Source organism: Hyaena hyaena, unplaced genomic scaffold (assembly GCF_003009895.1).
Source record: "Hyaena hyaena isolate Hyena2069 unplaced genomic scaffold, ASM300989v1 scaffold_1834, whole genome shotgun sequence".
Taxonomy (NCBI): Eukaryota; Metazoa; Chordata; class Mammalia; order Carnivora; family Hyaenidae; genus Hyaena; species Hyaena hyaena.
Window position 1 is genome coordinate 51,370 of NW_024082449.1, and position 19,265 is coordinate 70,634.

The 19,265-nt window shown below is 37.3% G+C and overlaps 2 pseudogenes; one reads left to right on the top strand and one right to left on the bottom strand.

Annotated features, from left to right (window-relative positions):
* Nucleotides 1-7,969: 7,969 nt before the first annotated feature.
* LOC120226724 lies at nt 7,970-8,197 on the bottom strand (annotated as a pseudogene).
* Nucleotides 8,198-12,422: 4,225 nt separating this feature from the next.
* On the top strand, nt 12,423-12,538 carry LOC120226725 (annotated as a pseudogene).
* Nucleotides 12,539-19,265: the final 6,727 nt, after the last annotated feature.

Genomic DNA, 19,265 nt, shown 5'->3' on the forward strand with positions numbered 1-19,265 from the left:
AGGATAATTATTGCTGTGTCTTCTCATAAATGGCTTTTATGATTTTTAAGTAAGTTCCCTCTATCCAGACATTTTCGAGGTTTTTTTTTTTTTTTTATTAAGGAAAGATACTGTGTTTTGTCAAGTGTTTTTTCTACATCTATTAACAGATGTAGAATAAAATGTTCTTATTTTTTCTTTTGTTAATATGATCTATCACATTAATTGATTTGCAGATATTTAACCATCCTTGCAACCCAGGAATTAATCTTACTTGATCATGGTGAATAATTTTTTATATGTCGTTGAATTTGATTTGCTAGTATCTTCTTGAGGATTTTTGTATCCGTATTCATCAGGGATATTGGCCTGTAGTTCTCTCTCTTTCCTTTTTTCTGGGTGTCTGATTTGGGAATTAAAGTGATGCTTGTTTCATACAATAAGTACAGAATTATTCTTCCATTTCTATTTTTTGGAACAGCTTGGGAAGGAAAGGTATTAATTCTGTTTTGAATGTCTGGTAGAAGTCCCCAGGGAAGCCATCTGGTACAAAATTCTTATTTGTTGGGAGATTTTTGAAAACTGATTCAATTTCTTCTCTATTTATGGATCTGTTCAAATTCTCTATTTCATTCCATTTGAGTTTTGGTAGTGTGTGGGTTTTTAGGAATTTGTCCATTTCTTCTAGGTTGTCCAGTTTGTTGGCATTTAATTTTTCATAGTATTCTTTGATAATTGCTTGCATTTCTGAGAGATTTTTTGTAATAAATCCATTTTTCATTCATGATTTTATCAGTTTGGGTCCTCTTTATTTTCTTTTAGAGAAGCCTGGTTAGAAGTTCATGAATTCTATTTTTTCAAAAAGCCAACTCTTGGTTTCATTGATCTGTTCAACTATTTTTTTATTCTATATTGTTTATTTGTGCCCTAATCTTTGTTATTGTCTTCTTTTGCTGAGTTTGGTGTGTCTTTTGTGTTCTGCTTCTAGTACCTTTAGGTGTGCTGCTAGATTTGTATTTGGGATTTTTCCAGTTTCTTGAGATAGACTTGAATTGCAATGTATTTTCCTCTTAGAATTACCATTGGTGCATCCCAAAGGGTTTAGATTCTTGTATTTTAATTTTCATTTGTTTCTATATATTTTTAAATATCTTCTCTATTTGCCTGCTTGATGCTTTTGGAAGTTTTCCAGAATATTTCCTGCGATTGTTTTCAAGTTTCTTAGGATTCTGATCTGAAAGTGTGCATAGTATGACCTCAATTCTTTTATATTTATTGAGGGCTGCTTTGTGACTCAGTATGTGATCTATCTTGAAGAATGTACCATGTGCACTAGAGAAGAACGTGAATTCCACTGCTTTAGGATGTAGGATTCTAAATATATCTCTCAAGTCCATCTGGTCCAATGTGTCATTCAGGGCCATTGTTTCTTTACTGATTCTCTGTCTAGTTGATCTATCCATTGCTGTAAGTGGAGTAGTAAAGTCCCCTCCAATTAGCACATTTTTATCAATAAGATTGCTTATGCTTGTGATTGTTTTACACATTTTGGTGCTGTCGAATTCAGTGCATAGACATTTATAATTGTTAGCTCCTCCTGATGGATATAATTCCCTTCTTCATCTCCTATTAAGACTTTATTTTACAGTCTAGTTTGTCCAATAGTAGTATGGCTACTCCAGCTCTTTTCTTACTTCCAACACCATGATAGATAGTTCTCTATCCTCTTACTTTCAATCTGAAGGTTTCCTCAAGTATGAAATAAGTCTCTTTAGACAGCAAATAGATGGGCCTTATATTTTATTCATTCTGATACCCCTATGTCTTTTCATTAGAGCATTTAGTCTATTTACATTCAGTGTTATTATTGAAAAATATAGGTTTAGAGTCATTGTGTTATCTGTAGGTTTCATGCGTGTAGTGATGTCTCTGATACTTCACGTTACTTGCATCCTTTCCCTCACAGACTCCTCATTAGGATCCCTTGTATGGCTGGTTTACTGGTGAATAATTCCTTCAGTTTTTGTTGTTTGCGAAAATCTTTATCTCTCCTTCTATTCTGAATGATAGGCTTGCTGGATAAAAGATTCTTGGCTGCATATTTTTCCTGTTCATCACTTTGACGATTTATTTTCTTTTTTTTCTTCATGTTTTTATTTCTGAGAGAGAGACAGAAGGAGCAAGGGAGAGTCAGAGAGAGAAGGAGACTCAGAATCCGAAGCAGGCTCCAGGCTCTGAGCTAGCTGTCAGCACAGAGCCCAACACGGGGCTTGAGCCCACGAACCATGAGATCATGACCTGAGACGAAGTCAGACGCTTAACCAACTGAGCCACCCAGGTGCCCCTGACGATTTCTTGCCATTCCTCTCTGGCCTGCCAAGTTTTAGTAGATAACTCTACTACTACCCTTATGTGTCTGCCTTAGTATGTTAAGGCCCATTTGTCCCTAGATGATTTCAGAATTCTTCTATCCTTGTATTTTTCCAGGTTCACTATGATATGTCATGCAGAAGATTTTTTCAGGTTACATCTGAGAGGAGTTCTCTGTGCCTCTTGGAGTTAAGTGTCTGTTTCCCTCCCCAAGTTGGGGTAGTTCTCAGCTATGAGTTGTTGAAGTACCCATTCAGCCCCCTTTTCTCTCTTCTTCTTCTGGAATTCCTATGATAAGGATATTGTTCTGTTTGATTGCATCACTCAGTTCCCAATTCTCCTTTCATGCTCTGGATCAATTTATCTCTCTTTTTCTCGGCTTCTTCTTTTTCCAGAATTTTATCTTCTAATTTACCTATTATCCCCTCTGTGTCTTCAACCCATGCTGTGGCCGCCTCCATTTTATTTTGCACCTCATTTGTAGCATTTTTTAGTTCACCATGAGTATTTTTAAGATCACTGATCTCTATAGCCATGGAGTCTTTGTTGTCTTAGATGCCTTTTTCAAGCCCAGAGATTAATTTTATGACTATTATTCTCAATTCTCTTTCAATTATGTTGCTTATATCTGTTTTGATCAATTCTTTAACTGTCACTTTTTCCTGGAATTTATTTTGAGAATTCTTTCATCTTTTTTTTTTTTTTTTTGTCTCTTGTACATTTTACAAGCTTTTTATGTGTTCTTCACCTGAGGATACTGGTATATTAAAGGGTGTTCATACACTATCTGGGTCCTGGACATTCAGGAGGTGTTTTGTTTTGTTTTGTTTTGTTTTGTTTGAGAGTGTTACTTACTCTCTGTTGTTGTAACTTTGGTAATTTTATTTCTCTACTCATAGTGATATTTTGGATCCTACATCAGGTGTGTTTTGATTTGTTCCTTGAAGTATCCCTGGAAAGGAAAACATACAGACAAACAAGAAATGAAAACAGATGAATGCATGAACAAATAAAACAAATAAGCAAACAGACAAAAACAAAACAAAACAAAACAACAAAAGACATTCTAAAACCATAATACCAGCAATACCAGCTATGAGTAAAGAGCAGGGTGAAGGCAGTGCTGATGGAAGAGCATGTACAAAAAGACAAATGACCGGGGTGGTGAGAAAGAGAAAATGAACATAAGCCAGGCAGAGATACTAAAAGGCTTAATCTAGAGAGAAAGAAAGGCGAATAAGGAAGGAGGCAAGGAAAAAGAAACGAAGATAATATTACCCAGAGAAACTATATGGCCTGATTATTCCAGAGAGAGAGAAACGAAAGAAGGAGGTGTAGAACATGCATCAAGAGGATGGATTAGATATGTCTGTTTAAGCAATCCAATAACCAAAGTAACCAGCCTAAAGGAGAGAAGAGATAAGAAAGAAAAAAGGGAGAATATATCTAAATAAAAATAATCTATTTAGTGTTAAAATCCAGGCAATGTTGCAGTGCTGGTCAGGTTGAGGAGGCTGTCTGTTAAGCAGCATCTATCCATCTCTAGTAGATAAGCTGCTACCCAGCACGGAGGAGTGTGGTTTGGTGTATGTGTATCCTGCCTCCACTGTGTGCCCCATGGACGATCCCCGAAGCTCCACCTTGGTAGTTGTGGGAAGAAAAATGGTGACCCCCCCATTCCCTTCTTCACAGACAAGGTGTCCCAAATGACACCTTTGTATCTGTCCTCACTGTGCCTCTGGTTTAGACTAGGTGGGCTGTCTTGCTCCGCTGTCTCCTATATCCCATGCTTCACTGAGTTTTAAACTCCCATTCCGTGCATGTCAATGATGTAGCTCAAATGTATTCCCTTGAGTGCAGCACGTCAGGGCAGGGGGGCGGTTACTCCTGCTGCCTACTGGGCCCCTGAGGTACTACTGAACCCAGAGGTAACTCCTCTCCTCCCCAGGCATGGGAACAGGGAAGCCCGCCCCAGTTGGAAGAAAGCCCTGCAGTTAGAGATGGGATGATAGGATCCCTCTCTGTCTCAGTCCGAGTTTGTTTGTTTGTTTTTTCCTGTCCAGACACTGTCAGCTGCTCTTTTTCTTCTCTTCGTCTCTCTGCTGAAGGGGATCCCTCCCCTCCATGCCTCCGTGGCCCGGCCAGTTTTGTCTCCCCCAGTTCGCCATTATGCACCTATGAAACGTTTTCTCATTTTCTACCTAATAGACTCTATCTCCTTTCCTCTCAGACTTTTGGGATTCAGAGTTCTTTGGCTTCAGCCCTGCTTTGTTTGAGAGACGCGGGAAGTACTGATCCCCCTACTTCTCTGCCATGTTGCCCCCTCTGACAAATTACATTTTTAAAAATTATAAGCTAATCATTACAGATTTATAACTTTTGCCTTATGCAGTTTTGTTTTTAGTCAGGAGTAAAAAAGATTAATAAACAAAAAACTACTTTGTACTCACTTTTTAACACTGTATGTTTCCTTATCAGAGCTCATAATATTTTTTGTGGATTTGGTTGCAGTCTTGTATCTTTTTATTTCAGCTGGAAGGACTCTTTATTACCTATTGTAAGGGCAATTCTTGTTGTGAGAAATTGCCTATTTTTATTCTTTCTAGAAAAATCTTAATTTATTCTTTATTTTTGAAGAATAGTCTTTCTGAATATGGTATTCTTGTTTGATAGATTTCATTTTTAGTATTTTGAATGTTTCATTCATCTGCCTTTTGTCATACTTTGTTTCTTTTTAAAAAAAATTAAATGCTTATCTTTGAGAGAGAGAGAGAGAGCGAAATACAGAACACGAATTGGGGAGGGAGAAGGAGAGGGATCCACAGAATCAGAAGCAGGATCCAGGCTCTGAGTCCTCATCACAGAGCCTGATGTGGGACTCGGACTCACAAACTGCGAGATCATGACCTGAGCTGAAGTCACATGCCCAATTGACTGAGCCACCCAGGCGACCCTGCCATACTTTCATTTCTTATATGAAATCAGATATTAATAATAAGGTCCTTTGTATTTGAGGAGTCACTGCTCCCTTGCTGTTTTTTAGATTCTCTGTTTTTGGTTTTTAACAGCTAAATTATGATATACGTCAGTGTGGAGATCTTATTTTATCTTACTTGGAATTTGTTGAGATTATAGGATGGGTAGATTAATGTATTCATTAAATTTGTGAAGTTTTGGGGCATTTTTACTTCAAATATTCGTTTTACACCTTTTTTCGCCTCTCCTTCAGGTACTCCCATTATGCATATGTCAGCACACTTGATAGTACATCAAAAATCTTTTAGGCTCTGTTTTTCTTCCTTTTTCCTTTTCTGCTCCTCCATTAAAAACTCTTGATTGAGCTGTCTTCAAGTTCACTGATTTATTCTGTTTGCTCAAATCTGATGTCAAGACCATCCAGTAAATTTTTGTTACTAACCTATTCTATGCAGTTTCCATTTTCTTCTTTCTTATAATTTCCATCTCCTTATTGATATTCTTTATTTGATAAAATATCCTTCTTATACTCTCCTATGGTTTTTTAGACACAATTTCCTTTAGTTCTTTGAACATTTTTATAATATCTGATTTAATGTCTTTGTCTAGTAATTCTAGTGTCTAGACTTATAGATATAATTTATATTGATTCATTTCCCCCCATAAATGAGTTTTACTTTTTTGTTTACATATATATATTTCATTTTTATTGAAAAATATATTTTTAAATAACATATCATGGCAACATAATAATTAAATTTTCTATTCTCCCCAGAATTTATTGTTGTTGTTAGTAGGTGTTATTGTTTCTGTTGTTTATTGATGTTTTTTATTAGTTCTATAAATTCTCTATTCCTTATTATGAGCAGCCAATCAAGTTCTACATGATTTTATTGGTAGTCGGCTAATGATTAGACAGAGATTTTCTTAAGTTCCTGAAAATAATAGATACCCAGCCTTTGCCAAGTCACTTTCTCTATATTAGTGCATGTCTTAAACACCTAGGCAGGCAGTGGATAACTCTTTTAGCTGTCATTACTTGTTTGTGTACAGCCTCAATGTGATCAGTCATCCAAAGGGCTTAGGACCTTCTCAGGTCAATTATGAACATGCACACACTTGGGAACATGTGCATGTAATTCTAGATTTCCAGAAATACTTTGGAGCTATCCAAAGACCTGTAAGGAAATCTCATTCCTTATGAGGTTTTTTTTTTTTTTTTTAAGTTTAGGAGTTTTTAAGGGATATATGACAGGCAATAATACTGCAAGTGACAGAAAGAAAATTCTGAAAACTATCCCTTCAAGTGAAGTGAGTGGTTGGCTTTGACCTTCCCAAAAGGACAAGAAATTGATGGGTTAGCAGAAACATTCTCTGGCAGTCACCTTGCTAAGTCATGAATGTCTTAGCCAGGACTGCCTCCCCCCCATTAAGGTGGAGTGAAGACAAACTGTTTACAGAACTAATACAGAGACCATTGAGAGCCTTAAGAAAAGTCTGAGGGGGTGGGGGAGGCCTTTGACAAAAAGTCTCAGGCAGTTGGCTCTGAAAGCCTCAATTACATTGACAAACAGTTCTACAAAATGTTACGTAAAAACTGAAATGCCTAATGTTCTTTCCAAGAGTTCCCCTGGACTTCTCCTCTCATCAAACACAAATGTACATGGCTGAACCCAAAGGCCATGCTTTTGTTTTGTTTTTGTTTTTGTTTTTGTTTTTTTTTTTACAAATAGTTTATTGTCAAATTAGTTTCCACATAACACCCAATGTTCATCCCCACAAGTGCCCTCCTCCATGCCCATCCCCCCCACCCCCCCACAACCATCAGTCCTCAGTTTTTGTCAGCATTCAAGAGTCTCTCATGGTTTGCCTCTCTCCCTTTCCCCCACCATTTCCCCCCTTCTTCTCCCGATTGGTCCTCTGTTAAGTTCCTCCTAGTCCTCCTATACGTGCACACATATGATATTTGTCCTTCTCTGCCTGACTTATTTCGCTCAGCATAACACCCTCAAGGTCCATCCATGTAGCTACACATGGCCAGATTTCATTGTTTCTCATTGCCATGTAGTATTCCATGGTATAGATAAACCACATCTTCTTGATCCATTCATCTGTTGATGGACACTTAGGCTCTTTCCATGTTTTAGCTATTGTGGAGAGTGCTGCTATGAACATTGGGGTCCATGTGTTCATATGCCTCAGCATTTCTGTATCCCTTGGGTAAATTCCTAGCAGTGCTATTGCTGGGTCATAGGGGAGTTCTAGTGTTAGTTTCCTGAGGAACCTCCACACTGTTTTCCAGAGGGGCTGTACCACTTTACATTCCCGCCAACAGTGTAGGAGGGTTCCCGTTTCTCCACGTCCTCGCCAGCATCTAGAGTTCTCTGATTTGCTCATTTTAGCCACTCTGACTGGCGTGAGGTGGTATCTCAGTGTGGTTTTGATTTGTATTTCCCTGATGAGGAGCGATGCTGAGCATCGTTTCATGTGTCTGTTGGCCAAAGGCCATGCTTTTGAAAACAGAGAAACAAGAGTAAGTCCTGTTGCTCTTTAAGGAGAAGGAACTAAGCTGAGGCTGCTGGGGCACTTCCTACTTAGGTCAGTGCTCTGTAAGCAACTTCCCAGAAAAAAATATGGCATAGTTCTAGGTGAGGGTCTCACCTTTCTTTATCCATGCTTCAATGTACTCTATTTTCCATTAGAGTGCTGTCAATTTCTCCTTTAGTGTTCCAAGTCTTGAAGGACAACAGATATCAAATAAGTTGAGAAAGTCCATGATTTTCTTTATGTTGCTGGTGATGAACTCAATGTACTCGTGGTCCTCCCAGTCCTGGTGAATCTCCCCTAGCACCAGATCCTCTTGACCCACCATGGATGCCATCTAAGCAAGAGAGACTGCTCTAAAATTTTTCTATTCAGCTTTTTGGTCAGCCTTCCCACCCCGCCAACTAATATTGTTGCCTCTGAAACCTCTAATGTTTAACATTGTCACTGATATATATATATATATATATATATATATATATATATATATATATCAATATATATACCAAGGAAAGGCTCTTTTCCACTGTGTGAGCTCTGTGTCAAATCAAATAAAGAAAAGCCCTTTGAGAGGGTGTTCTCTGGGAGCTGCTATTCAGACCAAATAATGATAATTCTATTGGAATATAACATTCTTTGGTTCCAAACACATTTTGACTTATCTAGCAGTTGTGAGTCGGTTTAGTTTCACAGACATTACAATTTCAAAATTAGCAGATTTTAAGCTACTGTGGAGCTAGTAAAACCGGTATGAAAACAGAGCAAGATGAAAATGTCAAAAAGCTGGGGCGCCCGGGTGGATTAGTCGGTTGAGCGTCCGGCTTTCATTCAGGTCATGATCTCGCGGTTCGTGGGTTCGAGCCCCGCGTCAGGCTCTGTGATGACTGCCAGCTCAGAGCCTGGAGCCTCTTTCAGAGTCTGTGACTCCCTCTCTCTCTGACCCTCCCCTGCTCATGCTGTCTCTCTCTCTCTCTCTCCTAGAAATAAATAAAAAACATTAAAAATTTTTTTAAAAAAGTCAAAAAGCTCATTGTTCTTATCAAGATTCAACTGAATTTCTTGAATTAATACTCTATATTATTGAAAGCCTTTGGTCATTTCCAGAGTTCTGACAAAATTCATTCTGACAATTTTCCACAGTGTTCTTGTTTCAATTTTGGAGAATTATATTTTAGGATGTACTTATTCCACCAGTTTGGAAGTGTTCATAATACATAGAAATTTAAGATTCAGAAATCATTTCTCTTTTACTCTAAGCCAGTGATGAGAGTGGCAGTCTTGATGATCTCTGAATTGCCTTCAGAGTAATTTTCTTATTTCCTTGAATAAGAGGTCCTGGTTTCTTTTTAGATGGTACATTCATACTAATCAGCTTATGAATTGTTTATTCAGCCAAATATTTAGTGTATATATCTTGTTTTTAAATGTATTCATTTTAATTCTTGTTATTTAATACACAGCATTATATTAGGTTCAAGTGTACAATATGGTAATTCAACAGTCCATACATCACCCTGTGCTCATCATGACAGATGCACTTCTTAATCCCCTTCACATATTAACCCATCCCCCACACTTCTCCCCTCTGGTAACCATCAGAATGTACTCTAAAACTAAGAGTGTATTTCCTGATTTCTCTCTCTCTCTCTCTTTCTCTCTTTGTATTTTTAAGATTTTGTTTATTTTTAAAGTAAATTCTAAACAGAACAAGGGGTGCAATCTTATGACCCTATGATCAAGAGTCACATGCTCTACAACCGAGTGAGCCAAATGCCTCCTCTCTCTTTTTTCCATTACTTGTTTTATCTCATAAATTACACATATGCATGAAATCATATGGTATTTGTCTTTCTCTGGATGACTTACCATAATACTCTAGATAAATCCATGCCATTGCAAATGACATTACTCGTTATTTTTTTATGACCGAGTGATATTCCATTGCATGTACATTATATATCACTTCTTTATCCATTCTTCAATTGATGGACACTTGGAGTGTTTTCATATCTTGGCTATTGTAAATAATGCTGCTATGGAGGTGCATGCACCCATTTGAATTAGTGTTCTTGTTTTCTTGATATAAATAGCCAGTAGTACAATTATTATATGGTAAGGTAGTTCTATTTTTAACTTTTTGAGGAAACAACATTCCTACCAATAGTGCAAGAGGGATCCCTTTCTCCATAGCCTCCCTAACACCTGTTGCTTTTTCCGTTCTGTTATTCTGACAGGTGTGAAGTTGTATCTCATTGTTGTTTTGATTTGTATTTTCTTGATGATAAGTGATGTTGAGCATTGTTTCATGTGTCTGTCCACCATCTGTATATTGTCTTTGGAAAAATGTCTATTCATGTCCTCAGCACATTTTTCAGTTGGATCATTAGGTTTTTTGGGTGTTGAGTTTGAGAAATTCTTTATATATTTTGGATACTAACCTTTTATCCAACATATCATTTGCAAATATCTTCTCCAATTCCATAGGCTGCCTTTTAGTTTTGTTGATTGTTTCCTGTTTGTTGATATAGTCCCAATAGTTAATTTTTTAATTTCTTTCCCTTGCCTCAGGAGACGTATCTGGACAGCAATTGCTATGGCTAATGTCAAATAACTTACTGCTTGTGTTCTTTTGCAGGACTTTTATATTTTCTGGACTCACACTAGGGTCTTTCATCCCTTTTGAATTAATATTTGTGTATCGTGTAAGAAAGTGGTCCAGTTTCATTCTTCTGCATGTCACCACCCAGTTTTCCCAACACCATTTGTTGAAGTGTCTGTCTTTTTTCCATTGGATATTCTTTCTTGCTTTGTTGAAAATTACTTAACCATATACTTGTGGGTCTGTCTCTGGATTTTCTATTCTGTTCCATTGATCTATCTGTCCGTTTTTGTGCCAATACCATATTATCTTGATGATTATAGCTTTGTAATATAGCTTGAAATCTGGAGTTGTGATGCCTCCAGTTTTTTTTTTTTTTTTTCCAGGATTGCTTTGCCCATGTTTATAAAAGATACTGGGTTGGTATTCTTTTGTGTGTGTGTGTGTGTGTGTGTCTTTATCTGGTTTTAGCATCAGGATAATGGTGGCTACATAGAATGCATTTGGAAGGTTTCTTTTTTCTATTTTTAAAAATAGTTTGAAAAGAATAAGTATTAGTCTTCTTAAAATGTTTGGTAGAATTCACCTTGCAGGCCATGTGGTACTGGACTTTTTTTACTGGGAATCTTTGCTTACTAATTAAATTTCTTTGCTGGCTATTGTTATGTTCAAGTTTTCTCCTTCTTCCTGTTTCAGTTTTTGTAGTTTATACGTTTCTAGGAATCTCTTTCTTCTATGTTGTCCAATTTGTTGGCATATAGTTTTTCATAATATTCTCCTATAGTTTTTTTTTTTTTTCTGTTCCTGTGGTTTTGCTTTTTATTTGCCCTTTTATATTTGTGATTTTCTTTATCTGGATACTTTCTATTTGTTTTTGGTATGTCTGGTTAGTGGTTTATCAATTTTATTAATAGTTTCAAAGAACCAGTTTCTGGTTTCATTGAACTGTAATCTTATTTATTTTAATTCTATATTATGCATTTCTACAATAATTTTTATTATTCTTTCTACTGGTCTTAGACTTTGTTTGGTGTTCTTTGTCTAGCCCTTCTAGGTGTAAGGTTAGATTGTTTATTTAAGACTTTTCTTGATTCTGAGGTAGACCTGTATTGCTATATACTTTCCTCTTAGGATCAGTTTTGCTGTATCCCAAAGGTTTTGGACTGCTGTGTTTTCATTTTCAATTGTTTCCAAGTATTTTAAAATTTTTTTCTTCGATTTCCTGCTTGAAATATTCATTATGTAGTAGCATGTTATTTAACCTCCAGTTTGTGAGTTTTTCAGTTTTTTTTCCTTGTGTTTGGCTTTTAGTTTCATAGTGTTGTGGTAGGAAATGTTTGTTGGTATGACTTCAATCTTGTATTTGCAGAGGCTTATTTGTAGCATAATATATGGTTTATTCTGGACCATGTTACATGAGCACTTGAAAAGAATGTAAATTCTGTTGTTTTAGGGTGCGATGTTCTGAATGTATCTGTTAAGTCTATCTGGTCTAGTGTGTCATTTAAAAGCCAATATTTCCTTGTTAATTTTCTATTATGATGATCCGACCATTAAAGTGGGGCGGTAAAGTCCTCTATTATTATCATCACATTATTTTTGATTAGTTCCTTTATGTTTGTTAGTAACTGTTTTATATATTTGGGTGTTTTCATGTTGAGGCCATGAATATTTACAATTGTTAAATCTTATTGGAATATCTCCTTATTATTATACAGTGCCCTACTCTGTGTCTTCTTAAACTCTTTGTTTTTATGTTTAGATTGTACAATGTGAATATTGTTACTCTGGTTTCCTTTTGACATCCATTTGCATGATAAATGATTCCCCACCACTTACTTTCAATCTGCAGGTGTATTTAGGCCTAAAACGAGTCTCTTGTATGCAGGATATAGATGGTCCTGTTTTTTATCCATTTTGACACCCCATGTCTTTTGTTTGGAACATTTATTCCAGCTTTACGCAGTGGCAGTATCGTAGCCAATGAGGTTTATCCGAGGCGCTATTATTGCTAATTGAAACATTTAGTCCATTTACATTCACAGGAATTATTGGTAGATATGTTTTTATTGCCATTATGTTACTTGTTTTTGTGGTTGTTTCTGGGATTTCCTGTGATCCTTTCTTGTCTTCTCCCTTTCAGATTTTGGAGATTTTATGTAGTGATGTATTTGGATTTATCTCCCATTATTCTTTTGATGTTTATTAATGGGTTTTGATAAACGGTTACCATCAGGTTTCTACATAAACTATTCTGAAAATAGCAGCCTATATTAAGTTTATCATTAAATTTGAACCCATGCTTTTCTCCTCTTCTCACATTTTAGGTATATGTGATTATATTTTATATCCTTTTTTGTGAGTTCCTTGACTGATTTTTTACAGAAGTGTTCATTTGTACTGTTGTTGTGTTTCCTGCTTTTATACAGTCACTTTTGGCTTTTCCTTTCTTTTTTTAAAGTTTATTTATTTATTTTGAGAGAGAGAGAGAGAGACAGAGAGAGACAGAGAGAAGCAGGGTGGAGGGGCTGAGAGAGAAGGAGAGAAAGAATTCTGAGCAGGCTCCATGCTGTCAGCATAGACCCCAACATAGGGTTGTATGTGGGAACCCGAAAGTGACCACGAGAAAGAGTGGTTAGGGAAGCGGGGATGTGCCTCAAATGGGACTCTCTGCTTGGGCAGATCATGCCTGCAAACAGGATGTTCTGCCAAGAGGCCTACACACAATATCCAAGGTTAATGATCCGCTCGCATACGAGGGAACATGCCCTCCTTAAAAATAAGGAGGAGGCTGGAGTTGTGGGCAGGCCTCTTAGTAAACATGTTGTGGTCGCTTCCTCCCTTTGCTACCCCCCGTCCTTGGAATGTGCTTGGCACTTTGTCCTTATTTGGTAAAATAATGCATTTCGTAGATTTCAGTATGTATCCAGCTACCGGGGTATAAAAATAAACCTCAAGGGGGCTTGTAGAGAGTTTTCTCCCTCCGGCCGGAGTTGTGTCTTTGTCTGACTTTTGTGTGTCTTGTCTTTGTGTCATTTCGTCCGCAACAGTTGTAACTCATGAACTGTGGGGTCATGATCTGAGCTGAAATCAAGAATGAGATGCTTAGCCAAATGAGCCACGCAGAGGCTCCTGGTCTCTCCTTTCCATCAGAGTACCCTTTAATATTTCTTGAAGGGATAGTTTAGGGGTCACAAAGTCCTTTGGTTTTTGATTGTCTGGGAAACTCTTTATCTCTCCTTCTATGCTGAATGGTAGCCTTGCTGGATAGAGTATTCTTTTTTTTTTTTTTTAATGTTTTATCTATTTCTAGGAGAGAGAGAGAGAGAGACGGCGTGAGCAGGGGAGGGTCAGAGAGAGCGAGAGTCACAGACTGAAACAGGCTCCAGGCTCTGAGCTGGCAGTCAGCACAGAGCCCGACGCGGGGCTCGAACCCACGAACCGCGAGATCATGACCTAAGCGAAAGCCGGACGCCTAACCGACTAAGCCACCCAGGCGCCCCTGGATAGAGTATTCTTGGGTGCAGATATTTTCCATTCAGCACGTTGAATATATGATGCCACTCCCTTCTCTGGCTTGCCAAGTTTCTGTTGAGAAATCTCCAGGTAGCCTTATGGGTTTTCCCTTGTAAAGTAAGGACTTCTTTTGTCTTGGTGATTTTAAGATATTTTTCTTTATCAGTACATTTTACAAATTTAATTGCAATGTGTCTTGGTGTTGACCTTCTTTTGTTGTTTTCTATGAGAGTTTTCTGCACTTCCTGGATATGAATGTCTGTTTGCTTCCCCAGATTAGGGAAGTTTTCAGATATTATTCCTTCAAAAGCAATTGCTGCCCCTTTTTCTAGCTCTTCTTCTGGGACTCCTATAATATGGATGCTATTACATTTGATGGAGCCACTGTGCTCCCTAAGTCCATTTTCGTGTTCCATAATTTTTCTTTCTGTCTTCTATTCAGCTCCATTACTTCCCATTATTTTGTATTCTATATCACTAATTCATTTCTCTGCTCCTTCCAGCCTGTTTTTTCTTTCATGAAGCCTGTTTCAAATCTCCTTCATTGCACTCTTCACCTTTGATTGATTCTTTTTAAAATATTTTATCTCTGTTTTAAGGATCTCACTGATATCTTCTATTCCTTTCCCAAGCCCAGTGAGTATCCTTATGATTGTGGCTTTAAATTCTCCATCAGACATGTTATTTATATGTGTTTTACTTAGATCTCTGGAAGGAAGTGGCATTATCTTATTCCTTCATTTAGAATAAATTCCCCTGTTTTGTATTTTGTCTAAGTATATACCCTCTTCTCTGTGTTAGAAAATCCATTATGTGTCCTGCTCCTAAATGTTTTTATAAAGAAGAGGTCATGTAGTGCCAGGACTTGGCACTTCAAGGAGTGTCTTGTGTGTGTCCAGTGTACACTCTGATATTGTTTTGTTTGTTTGTTTGTTTGTTTGTTTGTTTGTTTGTTTTGCCCCTCTATCCTTTAGGCCAGTCATCTGCAGAAGTTCTCTTTGCCTTCAGGGGGCCGTCTTTGGTCTGTGGCCTGAGTGTGGTGAGTTTTTACTAAGTGTGCTCTTCTCTGCTTGTGAAATGGGATCTGACATTACCTCTGTCAGAACTGAGGCCCTGAAGAACTATCTGGTAGGAGACATTGTGTGGGCATGAATTTCTGCTGGTCTTCTCCAGGAGGGGCCTGCTGTGCTGGGACTGATGCAAGCTTAATGGAGAAGGGCAGTACTACCAGAGCAAAGTGGGGTGGGGCTTGGTGTGAGCAAGTTAGGAAGGTAGTGTTGGTGCTGTGCTGCTTCCTGCAGTTGGCCCCTTGCTAAGGGGCTAGTGGTAAATGGCATCAGCCAGCTCCTTTTTTCCCAGAGAGGCATCTCTGTGAATACTGCCTCACAGAAAGCTCTCCAAGAATAGCAAATATAGTACCCCTTGCATGACTCAGACACTCTTCAGATTGCTGTTTCCAGGCTTTCTGACCCAGGATGTTTTCCTGCCTTCTCTCCCAGAGTAGCACAATACCCTCCAGGCTCTATCCCAGCCAACCTTATTAATTATCAAAATTCCAGGCTTCAGGCCCCATCAGTTCCAAGAACTCACAGAATTTAGCTTCTCTTATTTTCCAAGCCCATGGCTTTGGGGAAAAGTTCTCCTTGTCCCGTCCCCTGTGCTCCCCTCTGGGATCATGGCTCCCTCCCCTCCACATCACCTGTGGTCTGTTTTTCCCCTAAACCATGTGTCCACACTTCTTACATTCTTCGATGTAACCTCTTCTCTCCCTTAGTTGTGGAATTTGTTCTGTCAGCCGTTAGGCCAATTTCTGGGGTGTTTAGGATGATTTTTAATAGGTATCTATTTGTGTTTAGGGGATGAAGTTTGCCTAGGGTCCTTCTACTAGGCCATTTTCCTCTCACCCTACTATTATTATTATCATTATTATTTTATATGTGTTGTCCATGTGTTTCAGCACCATTTGTTGAAATATTATATTTTCTCCACTGTATTGCCTTTGTTCTTTTGTGAAAGATCAGTTGACTATATTTATGTGGATTTATTTCTGTTCTATCTATTTTTTCTCTCAGTCTATCCTTCTATTTTTTCACCAATACACACTGTCTTGATTACCGTAGTTTTATATTAAATTTTGAAGTCATGTAGTGTCCTCCTTCCATCTTTGTTCTACTTCAATATTGTACTGATTATCCTGTGTCTTTTGCCCTTATATATTAATTGTGGAATCAGTTTCAATTTCCAAAAACAACCTTGCTGGAATTTTGCTTAGGGGTATTAAAGTCTTTAAATGTCATAACAGATTTCTATTTTTCCTTGCAGTTCTATCAATTTTTTTCTTACATGTTTTGATGCTCTGTTTTTAGGCATCTATATTTGGTCTTTTCAGTCCACTTTGACAGTTTCTATATTTTAATTGGTATATTTATTATGTTACTTCTTCAGGTGATTATTGATATAGTATTATTAAAATTTACCATATTTAATATTGTTTTCTATTAATAGATCTTCCTTTTTCTCATTTTTGTTTTTCACTCTTGACTTTCTTTTGTATTTTGTAGTTTTAGTTAAAAATTCTACATGATTCCATTTAGTTTTCTTTCTTATATCAATTATTGTTCCTTCTTTTTACTTAAAAATATTCTTAATTCTTTCTTCCCTGTGGAGTTATTTCTAGAGAATGTATTATAAGTCTTGGAAGGTGAATGGGGCAATAGCTGAAATGTCAGCAATGTTCTGGTCTCAAGGTCAGATAGCATCATGAGACACAGAGCCCTATGATTCCCCAGAGCACAGTTAAGATACAAAACCCGCTGTAACTCCCTGACATTCTTTGAAACTGCACGTAATCCCTGCATGCCTTCACGTAGCCACCAGATGTATGTCTGGTTAATGTCCAAGGATCTTTTGTGTTCTCTTTCCATGCTTTGATACTTTTTGATACTTATATCTAATGAAATACAAAATAAAGGCTATGTGCAGTCTACTATTGCTGCTGCTTTCAGAAAGGCAGTCCTGCACGTCCACTGGTGCACGTCAATCTGGTATCGGAGAACTTCTTCAGTGCGTGGACACACCTTTTATTCTTTGTATCATTATTGTTACTGATTTCACTTACATGGAAACATATATAAGTATATTTATATATTTGTATGTATATTATTTATTTTAAATATAATGAATTATACTTATATGTATATTATATAAATATATAAAGATTCCAATTAATATAATATAATAATATATAATTAATAATAGTAAATTAATATATTAATACTGTATTATATATAATAAAAATAAACATAACAAATATATAACATATAAAATGAATATGCACGAGTATATATTTATGTATAACATACATATTAAATATATATTTATATTGTACTCATAAGCATACATAATTGAATTCTTGTTATCTTGAGCAAAAATGTTATCCATTAGATTAAGAATAAGAAAAAATAAAAGTTTTATTTTATTCCTTCTCCAATGATCTTTCTTTCTTCATAAATACCTGAGTTTTTAACGTATATCATTTTCTTTCTTTCTTCTCAAAGAATGATTTTAAAAACTTCTAACTATATAGACCTACTGGCAGCAAATTCTTTCAATATTTGTTTGTCAGAGAAAGTATTTCTCTTTTATTTTTAAGGGTAATGTAGCAAGACATAGGATTTTAGGTCATTTTTTTCACCTTCTCAACACTTTAAACATTTTGATATCCTTTATTCTTACTTATATGGTTTCTGAAAAGTCAGATGTAATCTTCTTTGCTCTTCAGTAGGTAAGATGTTTTACTCCTCTGGCTTCTTTCAAGATATTTTCTTTTTGTTTGATTTTCTTCAGTTTGAATATTCTATGTTTAAGTATAGATTTTTGGTATGTATTCTCCTTGGTGTATTCTGAGCTTCATGGAGGCATTAATTTTTCTTCGTTGTTGTTGTTCAGAAAAATCTTGTGTTATTTTCTCTATTCTAATAACCCTATGTATATATTTTTAGCTGTCCCACATTTCACAGATAGCCTGTTCCCTTTTTTCAGTCTTTTTTCTTTTGCATTTCAATTTTTAAAATTTATATGTCCTATCTACAAGCTCAGAGATTCTTTTCTCAGCTGTGGCATTCTCCTAATTTGGTCAACAAGGCCTTTCATTATTTCTGTTACTGTTTTTTCTTTTAATATCTACTAGTTATCTCTTATTTCTTTCATAGAATTTTTATCTTTTGAGGGGACAGTGGTTAAGATAGTGGAGCAGTATAGGGACCTTATGCTTGCTTGCTTTGTCCCTTAAACACAGCTAGATAATTTCAAATTATTCTGAACACTCATGAAATCAATCTGACGACAGAGAACAAACTGCACAACTAGAGGGAGAAAAAAAATAGGCACATCTTGGAAGGTAGGACCTGTGGAGAGTTGATTTGGAGAATAAAAGAATTGTGGGTACTATGGAGGGGAGGGAGCCCTGATCACAGAAAAGAGAGAGACAGAGAAACAGTGAAAAGAGAATGCAGGGGCTTGCACAAGAAAAACTCTTCCCCAAAACGTTTGACTGACAAAAGGTGAAGGGCTGATTATCACAAGTTATAATCAGTGGAGCTAAATGTCTGAAGCTTTAGAAGTCTATGCCATTGCCAGGGTTGTGCCTGGCAGGTTTAGCAGTGCTGCTGTGGGGAAGGAGCACAGAGGCTGGGGAGCAGACAGCATGGTCTGAGGATCCCTGCGTTGCACCAGGAGAGACAATTGTTCTCAGAATGCATTTGGTAGAGGCAGAATTGTCTCTTGGGGGATAAAAGAGACGGTGGGTGCTGTTAGGCAGCCCCATTAATTAGCATAGCAGCAGAGCACATGCTAAAGGCAGCTGACCTAGAAACTAACTTTTGGCTGCAATTTACCATAATCTCTGACACACTACATGGTTGTGCAACTGCTTTTATGGGACAAGCTGACACCAGCCACCGTGCAGCGAGACCCTCCTCCAGATGATCAGCATGAGCAGTGCCTCACCAGGTCCCTAAAATTTGGAGTATTGAAACCCAGCCATGCACCTGAGATAAAACACAGGAGAAATGTATCACCAGGCAGACAGATGGCTCAAACACAGACAGGGTGAAGGCAGGGCTCTGATGGAAGCCTGGGCACAAGAGGGGATATTGTTTGCTCTTCTCTGAAGGCTTTCTAAACAATGGCAGGTGAACAGTCCCCTCTCTTAGGACAAGAAGATGGGGTGACACCATTTTACCTCTGTCCATCAGTAGGGATAGCCTTCAGTTAGCAACAC